We start from the raw sequence: 12,557 nt of genomic DNA, 5'->3' as shown, positions 1-12,557 counted from the left end.
GGACCTTGTCCCAAAGAGAGGTTATAAGCATATGTTACCTTTTAATACAGATGACTCTCGATGGCTCGAACTCCGATCTCTCGAAGTTGTCGATCTTTCGAAGTGAACCTCCGGTCCCGTTTTTTTTCTCTATATAACTAAGCAACTTTACTCCTGATCTCTCGAACTTCTATCTCTCGAAGTTCTCTATCTCTCGAACCAAAACCTGGGCCCCGTGACACATATTTCATTGAATTTTACTGTCTATCTCTCGAACTTTTGATTACATACACGCCAATCAAGCGTGTAATTAATTCAGCCTGGACTTACCTGGAAACATTGAACGGCTTGGGCTGGTATGGAGGTGTTAATTGGGTGTTTACATAGATGACACTACACCTCCTGGGTCGTCCATGTGTTGATATAATGAATTGGTTATTATTCACAAGGTAAATTATAAACAAAATCACAACCCATTTTGAAATGAATCCGAGACAATTATTCTTAGATATTAATTTATAGATGTTCGTTTCAGTAAGTTCCATTGAGTATGAACTTTCATTATGATTATTTATAGTCTACATAATCCCAGTATGACAAATATTGCACAAGAAATTCTTTTCTCAAGGACTGAATATACCGATTAACAAAAGTCTGGTAAACACTGGTGAAGGGCCCGATCAAGCCGCGAAATAGCCAAACCAACAATTGCTATTCGGGTTTCATGTAATCATGAAATAATGACAAATAAATATTGAAACTTTAGGAATTCGTTTTATTTATTAGAAATACGATCATTGTTGTTGATATCAAGTAAATAACATGTAAAATACGATTGAAAACATGCTATGACTTTATTTACATATACAGTACCGACCGGACACAACCTAACACCAGAGCGAACCCGGAGCGGACCCCGGGTTCGCTTCCCGGGTTCGCTCGGGGTCCGCTTCGGGTTCGCTTTCAGAAATTTTGGGACCGCTCCGGGTGCGCTTTGGGTGCGCTCCGGGTTCGCTCCGGGTTCGTGCTCGCTCGGGGTCAGCTCTGGGTCCGCTATAGCGAACCCGGCGTTCGCTTCCTGGGACCGCTTTACGCTCTGATGCGTGAAGCGGACCCGCTTTAATCTTACCGCCAGTAAGCCCCGCCCCTTGTATATCCCAATACAGTAATGGTATTGTTGATCGATCATTGTTGTTTATGCGACGATGCGGACATGTACACTGAACATGTAAACAGCGATATAATGGAGAACATTGATATTTTTTCTTAAATTCAACTGTACATTTTGACATAGATTTACATGTACATGAATAATTGATTTTATTGATTTCTCGATCCCGAGAAATTCAAACTATTTAACAGCGGGTTATAAGGCATTTATTTTTCTTAAGTTGTAATGAGAAAACAAAAAAGAGTGTTGAATTGATTTTCAGTATCGAATAGTGTACAAGTGAAACTGACTAACTAATTACCTTTTAATTCATGCTAACAAAGTTAAAAAAATCATTTGTTATTCCTTACGTTTTACTAAATCGTAGTTTAAATGTTTGCTTAACACCTGAATTATAATATCGCATCTATAAATTACATGTAACCTTGTGTACATCTGGTATATTTACATTTCAGTTATTGTTATTGTAGTTACACATTAAAAGTTCGTAAAAAAACAAATGGCCCATGGGCCACATCGCTCACCTGAGAAGCTTTGACAATTCTGTCCTTTACAAGATTTACCCCTTGTAATACATATTGTGACCCCACCCTACCCCACTGATCATAATTTAGACAATTTGATATGTACACTACCCCAGGATGCTTCCATATAAGTTTCAGCTTTTCTGGCCCATTTGCTAAAGAAGAAGATTTTCAAAGATTTTTCCTATATATTTCTATGTAAAACTTTGATTCCCCATTGTGGCCCCGCCCAATCCCCGGGGGTCATGATTTGTATAATTTAAAATCTTCACTATCCCAGGATGCTTCCATATAAGTTTCAGCTGTTCTGGCACAGTGGTTCTTGAGAAGAAGATTTTCAAAGATGTTTCCTATATATTTCTATGTAAAACTTTGATTCCCCATTGTAGCCCTGCCCGATCCCCGGGGGTTATGATTTGAACAATTTAGAATCTACACTAACCAAAGATGCTTCCACATAAGTTTCAGCTTTTCTGGCACAGTGGTTCTTTAGAAGAAGGTTTTAAAAGTTTTTTTCCTATATATTTCTGTGTAAAACTTTGATTCCCAATTATGGCCCCGCCCAATCCCCGGGGGTTATGATTTGAACAATTTAGAATCTACACTATCCAAAGATGCTTCCACATAAGTTTCAGCTTTTCTGGCACAGTGGTTCTTGAGAAGAAGATTTTCAAAGATTTTTCCTATTTATTTCTATGTAAAACTTTGATTCCCCATTGTGGCCCCACCCAATCCCCGGGGGTTATGATTTGAACAATTTAGAATTTACACTACCCCAGGATGCTTCCACATAAGTTTCAGCTTTTCTGGCCCAGTGGTTCTTGAAAAGAAGTTTTTCAAAGATGTTTCCTATATATTTCTATGTAAAACTTTGATTTCCCATTGTGGCCCCGCCCAATCCCCGGGGGTTATGATTTGAACAATTTAGAAACTACACTACCCTATGATGTTTCCACATAAGTTTCAGCTTTTCTGGCCCAGTGGTTCTTGAGAAGAAGATTTTTTAATGACCCCACCCTATTTTTGTCTTTTCTTGATTATTTCCCCTTGCGAGGGGATATGTCCCTTTATTTTAATAATTTAAATTCCCCTTTACCCAAGGATGCTTTGCACCAAGTTTGGTCAAAATTGGCCCAATGGTTCTTGAGAAGAAGTCGAAAATGTGAAAAGTTTACGGACGGACAGACGGACGGACACACATTTGGTTATATATTGGGTACATCAAGTCCAAGTCCTATTGGATACTGCTTATTGGATACAAAAAAAGTGTACACACGAGAGAGCATTATTTGGATAGTTACTGTTCAAATCTTATTGGATATTAATCCTCGTGTCCATATTTTATTGGGTTTTTTCTTATTGATTTTTATTCATTTCAAATTTATTATATATTTAATATTTGCTGGTAAATTCAGACAAGACTGAAAACCTTTGGTTTTGAACCCATATTTTTGTCAATTTCTGTGATATAGCTCTTTTATTGTAACACCTAACTAATTTGTTCTTAGCAATAAGGATATACACCTGTATATTTCAAAATAACTAATATTAAAATATATGAATACCTAAGTGCAAAAAAAACACAACTCAACACATCTCAGACTCTGTTCAACCTTTCTTGAATAACAAAATTAAGTATTTAAGGAGAAACCTTTTTGAGTCATGACCAATTAATAATTAGCAAATGCCCATTACATGTTGGACAGAATGAAGGTATCCAACAGGCATTGGACAGGTGTCCTATACCTGTTGGGTTGTATTTTGACGAAGGGATTAAACTACCCAAGAACAATTGAACATGTGTACATTGTCCAATTCTATTTGGGTTTCTTGAATCTCCTCATCAAAATACAACCCAACAGGTAATGGACACCTGTCCAACTCCTCTTGGATATCTACATCCCACCCAACAGTTAATGGACACTTGTCCAATTCTTCTTGGGTTTCTTGAATTGTTTCATCAGAATACCACTCAACAGGTAATGGACATCCGTCCAACTCCTCTTGGATATCTACATCCCACCCAACAGGCAATGGACACTTGTCTAATTCTTGGGTTTCTTGAATCTCCTCATAAAATACAACCCAACAGGTAATGGACACCTGTCCAACTCCTCTTGGATATCTACATCCCACCCAACAGTTAATGGACACTTGTCCAATTCTTCTTGGGTTTCTTGAATTGTTTCATCAGAATACCACCCAACAGGTAATGGACATCTGTCCAACTCCTCTTGGATATCTACATCCCACCCAACAGGTAATGGACACTTGTCTAATTCTTCTTGGGTTTCTTGAATTGTTTCATCAGAATACCACCCAACAGGTAATGGACATCTGTCCAACTCCTCTTGGATATCTACATCCCACCCAACAGACAATGGACACTTGTCTAATTCTTGGGTTTCTTGAATTGCATCATCAAAATACAACCCAACAGGTAATGGACACCTGTCCAACTCCTCTTGGATATCTACATCCCACCCAACAGTTAATGGACACTTGTCCAATTCTTCTTGGGTTTCTTGAATTGTTTCACCAGAATACCATCCAACAGGTAATGGACCTCCGTCCAACTCCTCTTGGATATCTACATCCCACCCAACAGGCAATGGACACTTGTCTAATTCTTGGGTTTCTTGAGAATCCCCTCATCAGAATACTACCCAACATGTAATGGACACCTGTCCAATTCCTCTTGGATATCTTCATCCCTTCAATAGTATATAAACTAAAAGGTATTGGACATTCTTCTTGGGTTACTCAAATTTTTTTTCATAAGAAAGAAAACCCAATAGGTATTGGACATTGGTTCAACTCTTCTTGGATATTACATTCCAACATTAGAATAAAACCCAACAGGTGATGTTTACCTGTCCAATTCTTCTTGGGTTACTTATACCCTTCATTAAAATTGTCAAATTTGTCTTGGATGTTTATACTCTTGCATTAGATTGCAAACCCAATAAGTATGACATTTACCTTCCCTAGTTGAATTCAAAGTTATCTGCATAAGCATACATAAGTCCAAAACATATTTAATACTTTAATTCTAACATTCCACATCTCATTCAGTGTACACTTTACAAATGATAGGAAATATATAAGCATTTTGTGCCTAAACTATTTGGCTTTTAAAGAATTTTATAACCATGTTTGCAAAATTTAAATTTAAATATTGGAACTTGGAGCAAGTCATTACAGGTAGAGCAAGATGCTGAAAACCATATTGATAAATAGATCACACCCTTGATAAAATATTTGCCTTCAGTTGCTAAGATTGTGTTGTATTATATGGAAAATTTCTATAATCCTGTTTATTACAGATACATGTACAACACATATTTTCCCTGTAATAATAAAAATACTTCTGGGATGTAAAAGAATGGATTAAACAGTCACCGATGTTAAAAGATTTTACATGATCTCATTAATCTGGTTTGGAAATCACAAACTTAGTTTTGAAGCCGATAAAACAGTGTCGCACCAGAAAACTCAGTTACAAGTACAATGAATGAATTCGTTGTATCAAAACTTTAAAATAATTGATGCACTATGTCCAAATCTTCTCGACAAATCGGGATAAAGATATTAAATCAAATCATCACTGTTATAAGTCTTAGAGCTAGAGAAAAGTCATTACATGCCCAAATTTTACATGTAAGACTTTGATCCTATATTTCAATAAATGTCAAAATGGTTTTATTTTTGTTTCTGTTCAATACTTTCTTCTTCAGGGTCTCTCATGGCCTATACTGTATGATACCTCCATTGACCCTGCTCTTTTATATTGCCATGTGTTTATCCAGTAGCAGTGGTTATGCTCAGGCAATCTTTGAAATATTCCTCATTTCATGCATCTCCTTCAGTTCTGCCTCTGTCCATTTTATTCATTCTGCAATTAGATAAAGGCATTTCTTTGCCGTATAAAACATGTTTTTCTTGACTACAGCAAGATCACCCTTTATGTTGATCAAACCCAACCAAGAAGTAGAAGTATATTTCTTATTCAGAAATATGTATTGATAAATAAAATGGAAGAAAAACTAAATTCTATCAACTCTTTTTTTTTCTTCTATGTCTAACTGCATCTTCATCATACCCCCCATCCGCCATAAGTTTATCAAAATGGAATCATCATTCAACACACAAAACGATGTTGCATATTAATTAGACAGTATGTTAGTTTCTGAGTGTTAAGAAGTAGATTTCAAAAAGATTTTACACCTATTCCTTGCAAATTTTAGACTTCTAATGTAACACTATCAGTACATTTGGGGTACATAATCTTCAAAAACATCTCTACACTTAATGATAAAGCTTTCACATTAGTATTGTTTTTAGCCCAATGGTTCTGCTAAAGAGGATTTAAAATTGACCCAAACCTTACTAACTGCTTTGAAATTATATTGACAGGGACAGAGACACACTTGACACTCCATCCCCCCTTCCTGGGGTATGCTTTGCACAAAATTTAATTAAAATTGACTAAGCTGGATAGAAGTTGAAAATATGAAAAATTACAGTCAAACAGATTATGAATAACTTTCAGCACATCAGACATGAAATAGTGATCCTTAAATAAAATACACCTACAAGATGAAGCTGTTTTATTCCTTTGAAGTGATATCTAGTATTGTTTCTTTTCCTGTATGCCACCTCTATCAGAACAAAATGTTATACATGTATTAACATAACCTATGACCGTACTTTACAATTTAATTAAGTTCTGGAACCAACCCTCAGATGCCCTTAAAACAAATGATTCTAAACTGGCAAAGGTAAAGGGCATCTGAAGAATTTAAAATAAAATGATAGTACAAACAAGCAAACAATGTGCATGAAAATGTTGGCAAACACTAGAAAAAAATACTAACTTTAACTTAACATGAATACTAAAGAGGTTTTATGTAGCTGTATTGCACATACCAAAGGCTTTCCTGCAGTTAAAGGTTGGTTGCCTAGTAGTTATGTAGTATGTACAAGTTTTTCCCTCTATCTCTTCTAAATTTAAGAAGCGAAAATGTCTCTAAAAATCTTATGGTTGGCATGAAGTATTCCTGTTCATTTTACTGATTACTTACAATTGTCCTGTTTCTGAGGGTCATCTTCTGATGGGTGTGTTCTCTGCAATGTTCACAATTGAAGTTGCTGTTTGACCTGTTACATATTGAAAATCCTCAATGAACATGATTATGGTTTTAATTTCCATTGTAATTATTGATTACTTTTATTTAAAAAAATCTAAACCAATTTATTGTAAGGAAAATATTTATGTAATATCAATGGAAAAAAGGAATCATTATCTCCAGTTATCCTATCACAAGTAAGCATTAATCATATAAATTCACATACGTAAACCCATTAGCTTTTTGTGCTATTAAATCATAGTCATCGCTGTGCAATAAAGGAAATCAAGTACTAATCCACAGCTTTGTAGCAATAAAGTTACTATCCCCGAGTAAAAAGTGACAAGCCCAAATATAGAGGCAAAAATTAAAAAGTAACATTGAAAAAAAGTTCATCGTGAAAAAAGTCAGGGGCCCGTTTCATCAAAAGTCGTCAAGTTAATCCTTAACTTAGGCGTACTTCCGGGGATTACGCCAAAATTTAGTCGGGCGTAATTTGCGTTTCACCAAGTGGCGTAAGTCTAGTCGTAAAAGATACGCTTAGTCACAGGACTATGTCCTTGACAACGTTGCATTGCGCAGGCGCAAGAACATAAACATTGCCCAAAGCGTACAAACATGTATAAATTGTAGCACGTCAAAGTACAGAATAACACAAGTTATAGATAAATTAATACTTGCACTAATTGAAACATGCATGGGTTTATAGTGTTATGTAAGAGACATGCATCTTTTAAGAAACCAATTTTAGTTTTTTACAATATTTCAATAATAAAAGTCTAATAAATTGAAAGAATGAAAAGGACAGTACATGTACTAGTCTTGTATTTCGGAATTAAGCAAAACTATTCATTTTGGAAATTTAATTACAGCCATATCCCCTCTTCCCGAAATTGATACAGGTTAATAACTTCGCCTTTGATAATAAATTTCATGATTCGATAAATACTGATTCTACTGACAAATACTAATAATTAAGTTTGAGACAGAATAAGATTTTTAAAAATTTTAATAAGAAATGTATATGCAAGCAAAAATAATGAAAACAAAATGCAAACGGTTTACTTAAACAATAAAATGCTTTCTTTGTTTGTTATTACTGGAATGAACGGAAACAGCTGTTGCAGAAAAAATACATAACCCGCGTAAGCGGGTTATGTAAATTTTTTCTGCAATAGCTGCGACCGTTCATTCCAGTAATAACAATCAAAGAAAGACATTTTATTGTTTATATTTATATCTGTTTAAATAATTATTTAAAGTAGGATTAAAAAGATTAATTATTGTATTAATGATGCGAACGTCTTTATACGTTTCATTGATGGAACACCCACTGATCAAGAAATCTGTACAAGCGACATGCCGACTGTAGTTCATGCAGTGATAAACGCAATAGGTTTTCTTAAGAAATAAAGGAGAATATATTCAGCGGATGTAAATATATATGAACACATTTTGAGTCAAGAAATAAATTTTACACGTTTACTACTATGGTACATGTAAGATAATCCTCACTATATTTATTAATTTTTTGTCAATTCAATTGATTCATAATTGTTCAGTTATAGAAAAAAATTCTTTACTATCTGCAGATTAAATGTGATGTACCAATTAAAAGTACGCAGAGAGAGAGAGAGAGAGAGAGAGAGAGAGAGAGAAAAAATGACTACAAAGATATTCTTACAAAAATTCTCTGCTTGTGTGGTCTGTGTCTTTAAAATTTAGTTACAGCTACTCTTTATTTTGTTTTCATTAAAATGTAAGTAATGCAGGAAATCAAAAACATGTATATTTTCATCTTATATGTGCTTTATATGCGCTCACATTATCTTATACTATGTAAGATTTGCTCTTTTAAACAAAATTATGAACATTAAAGATGTCTTCTGCATCAATGTTTGTCTGAGAAAAAATTTTTAGGAATAATTCATTCTTGAACTTAACTGTGTAATTATCACCGTCTTACAGTGTACATCGATATTATAAAAGCAATAATTTATTACCACTTTCAAAAATCTCTTATTGTCTATGAGACCCCAACCCCCTCCCTGGGTTGGGGTCTATGATTCGCCGGGAACATCACTTGTCCCAGATACCTAGGAAAATGATTACCTTCGTCCTTAACTAAGTAATCTGTACATTCAATGTTAATTAATCTGCAAATTCGGGAGATTCTGAACTCTCTCTCCGACCCCCTCTGGATCCACGCATGTGGACGAGAAGTTAATAAGAAATGGACTCTTCAAACATGACAAAAACTATTTGGTTTTAAGATGGGTTATTTTTTTGATTTTTTTTTCTTAAATGTAGAAAATTACATGAAAGATGATAACTATGCTTTTGAAACCGATTTTTTTTTTTTTTTTTTTTTTTGTTTGTTTTTTTTTTTTTTGTTGTAATTTTTGTTTTTCAGAAAATATGCTGTTGGAAAATATTTTTCAAAATAGACAATTTTAATGGGTCTCTTTTTAGTAAATGCAAAAGAAACTAGAGGTACCGTAAGCAATGAGTTCAATAAAAGATATCCCCCCGCCTTCCATATAAATATAATGGCAGTGTCCATGTTTTGCTGTGGGAAACCCAAAATATGTATCGGATCAAAAAGTACAATAAGGCACAATGACAATATATAATAAAAATTCTGTGAAAAGTACAATAAGGCACAATGGCAATATATAATAAAGATTCTGTGAAAATTTCACCAAATTTCAATCAGTGATATGAAAGGAGTTGCGGATAGAGATGGGTACCCCCAAAGCGTAACAGATGGACGGACGGACATCCCGATTACTAAAAAGTATATACATGTACATATACATGTACCGTCCCGCTTTTCAAGCGGGGTGTAGAAATACAGTTATATATGTAAATTGATTTACAATACCTTAGACATACAATACCACAATCAAATGTGTATGAATGCATTGTCAAAACGTAAGAAATCTCTAATAAGACAATCTTTTCTTCTCAGCAGAAATTTATCAAAATATTATTTGAGTACATTATTACTCAAATCAACTACGTCCCCAAGTAGTTGTAACAACACCCCCCCCCCTCCCCCTCTTCATAATATGTATAATTAAATAATGCATTGTTTGTATTTTAAATTCTTCTTAGAACCTTACTTTTTCTTTAGAACTCAGTAAAATTAATAAAAAGGCCTTATTTTAACTTTACGCCCTAACTTACGCCTACCCATGAGTAGACGTAAAATTTTGGCCTAAATTTAGTCAGGCGTAACGATACGCTCTTTAATGAAATGCAAATATTCGTGCTAGTCCCGACTTTACGCCGGCGTAGCGCTACGACTGGGCGTACGACCTTTGATGAAACGGGCCCCAGGGTATTAACTACAGATGATTCTTTTTAAAATTAAAGTTTAATTTAATTTTCGCTGGTAAAATTTAATCATATATAAATTAATGATTTAAAAAAATGAAAAAAAGATTTTAAATATTCCTTTTCTGGTCATTCACTAGTTCGTCTAATTAAAACGAAGCAAAAATCATTTTGTTTTCATCTTGAATCATTTAAAGCCATATATATAATTATGAAATCCAGTCAAAGCGCCCCCTATAAAACCGTCCCGGTCAAAGCGTCCCTTGATTCTGGTCAAAGCGTCCCCTGATCTTGGTCAAAGCGCCCTCTATAGAATTTTACAGTAAAATGATGCTACAAAACCGCCCCCAAATATTGGTCAAAACGCGCTTTGATTGGCTCCCTATATATATGGCGTATGTACAATGAAAATTATTAGACTAAAATTATAAGAACTTATTATCTGTATCATTACTTTATATAAACATGATAAAGATAGAAATTTTCCGTAAATTACAAAATCTAAGTCAATTGCGTTATAAAGATATCAAAATTTAATTTGGATTCTCGGAATTTTCTCCGACTTGGAAGAAAATACAAAAGATTTGAATAACATATTACAGAAAAGATAAAAGCGTATTATTAGATAAAACGAGGTGTTCTCCGTGCTCCGAATTGTATGAAAAGCTTTAATTTAATTGTATTAACTATATTTCTTTACTTAATTTTGTATTTTTCAAAAATATATTTTTTGATCAGTTAGGCCATATATGGCTTTAAAAAAACGCTACATAATTGCATGACACTTATCATTAAGCTGATTGAGTAAATGTATATAATTTAATAATGAGATATCTGTGAGGCATATATGTACAAGCAAATATTGCTATATAAAACGAAGGAAATGGGGGGAATTAAAATTAGGAAATAAAAGATCATTTTTAAGTAAATCAGTCTTGTAGTACTGCAAAATGGATGCAGTTGTGGAGATTTATGGATAATATGAGCATGCTGTCTGGAATATTTCCATATTAGGGAATTTAATAGCAAAAAAGAGTGAAAATACCAGTGGTGCTTTTCATGCATTACATGTGTATTTTAAAATTCTTAATAGCCAAAGGGGATTCCTCAGTGCAGAAAACCACTAGCCCCATCCTCAAAAATGGAAGCCCCGGGTGTAGCGCGATGCTAATTACACACCCATCATGTGAAATAGTTATAGTAGCCCTATATCAATTTCAGTATTGTTTTAAATTAATTAAAACAAATGACAAAAACAATAATTTTAAAAAAAATCAAAATAAAGCAGACACTCAGTCAAAATCAAAGACAGAAAGAAGCACTGTTTTGACTGAAAGTTTTTCAGTAATACAATGAATCTCTTAAGTTACATATCAGATGAGATAAACTTACATACAATTATTTAGTTGTTGTCAATTATCCTATTTATCATCATCTCAGCTCACTTTGCGATTGTAATACTGTCCACATGAACCGATAATTTACAGCTGATTTATGAACACACGATTGTTAAAATTTTCATTTCCCTTTCCAATATACATTGTCAGAACATACTTAGTTGGTTATGATATAAAATTAAATAATAAACACTTTCGATTTATTAAAGATTATCTAACAATAAACGATCATTTACTAAATACTTCTCGCCCTCAAGAGAGTTAAAAAGACAGAGAAAATTCAAAATACAAACAAGTGCAACTTAGGATTAATTGTTCCGATATATCTATTTTAATTTTGTGCACAGTTGTTTTCAAAATTACATTAAAATCTATTTTCCTTAAACAAGAACCCAGCAATAGATAAATATTAATCGAATAAACTTACCTTTTCTCTTGTCAATCAGAAAATCTTGTTGACATTAACTGTTTCTTAGTCGCCATATTTTTTTTCCATGAAAACAAACGTTGTCATGATCAGGATCAACGGAAGTTGATTTTCGGAACTCTCAAGAATTTAGAGTTCCGAATGTAAAACTGAAACAACAAAACACGGTGCGTCCGTGAAAGCAACTTTTTTGGACACTTTTTTGGACAAATCGTCGTGTCCAAGTTTTGTTGGGTACTAACCTGCAAATACCCAATTAGGGTGTTTTAAGCATATTCAGCGACACTTCTTATTGGGTATACCCAATAAGCAAAAAGTACCCAATAAGTACAATCTTGGCATGAAAAATACCCAATAAATGCACTCTCGTAAACACGGACGGACGGACGGACGACGGACACAATGTGATCAGAAAAGCTCACTTGAGCCTTCGGCTCAGGTGAGCTAAAAATGAACGCGAATTAGACCCAATGCCTGATGATACTTAACAAGAATATGCTTGCAATTAAGTGTAACTCTACAGTTACTTTGCGTTGCCAACTCTCGAACAACCCACATAACTATGTTGCTTACGCCTTTATTAATTATTTT

General features: G+C 34.1%; 1 long non-coding RNA gene across 1 annotated transcript; it reads right to left on the bottom strand.

The window, feature by feature from the left end:
- Positions 1-4,707: 4,707 nt before the first annotated feature.
- LOC134257594 (uncharacterized) lies at positions 4,708-12,014 on the bottom strand. Its single transcript, XR_009989955.1, has 3 exons — positions 11,967-12,014; positions 6,759-6,834; positions 4,708-5,569 (listed from the first exon to the last, which is right to left on the bottom strand). It is a non-coding gene; the product is annotated as an uncharacterized LOC134257594 (long non-coding RNA).
- Between the last annotated feature and the right edge of the window lie 543 nt (positions 12,015-12,557).

The sequence above is a fragment of the Saccostrea cucullata genome, unplaced genomic scaffold (genome assembly GCF_032062105.1).
Source record: "Saccostrea cucullata isolate Sc308-1 unplaced genomic scaffold, CSIRO_AGI_Scuc_v1 ctg1949, whole genome shotgun sequence".
NCBI classification, from domain to species: Eukaryota; Metazoa; Mollusca; class Bivalvia; order Ostreida; family Ostreidae; genus Saccostrea; species Saccostrea cuccullata.
Note: the sequence above shows the minus strand (reverse complement) of the source record. Positions and strands in the feature narration are given on the sequence as shown.